This window comes from Calidris pugnax, unplaced genomic scaffold (genome assembly GCF_001431845.1).
Source record: "Calidris pugnax isolate Ruff unplaced genomic scaffold, ASM143184v1 scaffold51, whole genome shotgun sequence".
Taxonomy (NCBI): Eukaryota; Metazoa; Chordata; class Aves; order Charadriiformes; family Scolopacidae; genus Calidris; species Calidris pugnax.
In genome coordinates, this window is record NW_015090797.1 from 5,162,124 (window position 1) to 5,165,435 (window position 3,312).

The window sequence follows — 3,312 nt, forward strand, 5'->3', positions numbered from 1 at the left end:
CCCCCGCTGCATTTCCCCCCCTCCCCACCTCCCCAGCGGCGCCTTGGGTGAAGCGACCCGGGGAAGATGCTGCCGCCCGCCCCACGCGTGTCTCCGTGCATCACCCGAGCGCCCTCCCGAGGCTCCGCGCCTTCCCCGGCTTCACCCGAGAGCGCTCCGAGTGCGTGTGTGTGTGTGTGTGTCCCCACCGGTGACAGCGTGTCCCTCGGGCGGCTTCTGGCAGGATGCTGGGGGGGGAAAGGGGTCTCTGAGGCACCTTGAGCTGCTTCACGCTGCCTGCGCGGAGTGAAGCCGCTCTGAAAAACTTTCGTAAGTAATTATGGGTGTCTGCCCCCCCCCGCATCCAGTAACTGGTAAATTGGCAATTGGCGAGTGTCAGAGAAAAGAAAACATTTTCCTTTCGGAGATGTGAAATGCTGCCTTTACCGGTTACACAAAGCAATTTTAAAAACAACCCCGGCTTCATCCTCAGGTGCTCCACTGAGGGAATTGCAAACTAAATAAATAAACAAACAAATAAATAACCCTTTCAAAAAATTATTTTAAGATTTTTTTAAACTTTTTTTTTTTCCCCCAGAAGACCCGGCCAGATTTACGATGTTTTGGCAGGGACTAACCCGGCCGCTGGCTTTTCAGCCCGGCCCTTTGGGTATCTCATCTCAAGGCTGCTGGCGTGAGGCTGTGCCATGCCCCTCGGAGGTGGTGGCTTTCTGGGGACCCTGGGGACATGCTGTTCATGCCGGGCTCCTGCCAGGCCCGCTGCCTCGCTCGGCCAGCTGTCGCGGGGACGCCGCTGTTTGTCAAAGGGGTGTGTGTTTTAACAGAAATAGTGGGGCCGGGACCGGCGCACACTCGCCTTTTGGCCCCAAACTCCTCCTGGGAAGGCTGGTGGGATGGGGACGGGGGTGCTCCTCCTGGCAGGGGAGGTTTTGCTGCTGCCGAGGGGAGGGTTGAGGTTTTGCGTGGAGGGGCTTGGCTTCGGTGCTGAACTCCAGCACTGTGGTTCACACCCCCCGAGATGTGGTGTTTAAATGAACTTGGTTTGATTTGCTCATCAGAGGCTCGATCACGCAACCTTTATCCACAGGAGCCTGTAGCACTGAACTTGACAATGACTCAAGAAGTGGTTGCCTTTGTGGGTTTTTGTTTTAGTGCAAACAGTTTTCCTTTTACACATTGCCCAAAAATTATATCCCCGACATAAAATCCCCCTTATTATACCATGCCAGTTCTGCGTCGTTACTCTCTGCCCTCCATCCCTGGGGTACACTCATGTCGTGTCACTCTGGGCCACCTGCCCTTGACCTGGGTCTCTGGCGGGGAACTACAACCATCCTGTGGTCCTCCTGGACCTTTTCTCTCCGCAGGAAGCGTGGGGAGGTGGGTGCACGGGGCATGGGAAGGTGGTTCAGACACACGAGGCAGTGCCACCTGCTCTCTCTCCCCCTCCTCCGCCACAGGGTCTGCTGATTGCTGGAAGGCGGTAACATCTCACCTGTTGTAGCCATAAAATTATAATTTGTCTTGGAAAGCATCTCATTTAGCTGTTTGTACATGGAACTATGTTCTGCTTTCAGCTCTCTGAAGTCCTCAGCCCCAGAGGGTGGCTGCTCATCAGATGCTGCTGTGTGACTGCTCCAGCCCCAACACTCGCGTTTGATGCCCATCACGTGTTGCCCCAAAAAAGAGAGGAAATTTCCAGCCAGGTCGTTTGACCAACACTGGGCACGCTGCTGGATGGCAATCAGCTTCTCAGACCCTTCGGTAAGCAGTGACCTGCTGGGCATGGAAGCCCAATATCTGCCACCCGTGTCACACCTACGCCCCAGTGTGGAGGGTGCAACTTGGCTCATGGTGTCATCAGGACTTGGAGGCACGTTCAGAGCTCATGGTCAGACCCATCACCACCTGGCCCCCAAAACAAGCTGCAAGAGATGTCTGTCCCCTGGAAGGTGAGTTGGTTGCCGTTGCTGCTGAGCCTGAGGTATGTGATTCTGGGGGGTCCCCCCAGGTGCCAGGGAGGGTGTGAAGCCCTGGGGTGGTACCCCACCTGCCGCCAAGCAGCCGGGAGCAGGCGAGCAAGGGATACTCGTTGCTGAGCAAAGTGCTGGGGTGAAGGCAGGACTATATCCACGCCGTACTGTTTCCCAGCACCTCGGCAGCTGCATCTGTTCCCATTTGCATAAATAATTTCATGGAGGGCGAAGCAGAGACAAACCCTCGATTCCCTCACCCGCCCTGCTGAGTACCCGAGCTACCGAATCGTGGCTTCTCACTGGGCTCCAGTGGGTTTTGAACAGCTGAGAGAAATATTTGAGCACCTGAATTGCAGAATATTTTCTTGAAATGTTTTCTTGAACCTTGAGGTTCCTGCTCCAAATCAAGCAAAGAGGAGTATTTACACCTAGAGAGAGGGGACAGGAAATTTTTCTTTAAGAAACCTTTGCAGAGAAAAGACAAAACTTTAAATTATTCTGGAGTGTCAGCTGTGAATCAGAGAATGGTTTGGGGTGGAAGGGACCTTAAAGGTCACCCAGTTCCAACCCCCCTGCCATGGGCAGGGACACCTCCCACTAGAGCAGGTTGCCCAAAGCCCCATCCAGCCTGGCCTTGGACACTTCCAGGGATGGGGCATCCACAGCTTCTCTGGGCAACCTGTTCCAGTGTCTCACCACCCTCACAGCAAAGAATTTTTTCCTAAGATCTGATCAAAATCTCCCCTCTTTTCGTTTAAAATCATTACCCCTGGTCCTATCGCTACACTCCCTGATAAAGAGTCCCTTCCCACTAATCCAGAGAAGCACCAGGACCTCGAGCCCCCCAGGGACAGGAATTAAATCACACTCTATTTCTGCCTAGTTTTTTTTTCTGATAACTGAAGGCCAGGCCACCCAGGGACGGTGAGGAAATGGGGCGATGCTTCAGCCTGGCTTTAATCCTCTTCCCTGCGTGCCTGTCTCTGCCAACCCAGCCAGAAGTGCAGGGCTCTTGGGAGCAGTGGGGCTGGGAGCCCGGTGAGGCTGGGCTGGTCCTGCCCAGCCCACGGAGCCCTTCTCTGCTTTTGGGGTGCAATGGGGCCAAGGCAGCACCAGCAGGACACCAGGTCCTGGGGGAGACCTGGGCTGGGGCAAGGCAGCTGCAGAGCAGGACTGCCAGAGGGACACCTTGTCTAGGAGAAGCATCTCACAGCACCAGGTTTCAGAGGGAAAGGGAAAGGGAGACAAAGATCCAGCTGACAAGGGGGAAAAAGATGGAGGGGTGGGTTGCCTGGGTTTTCCCTTCCCCTATCAAGAAGCAGGAGTGCAGTGACTG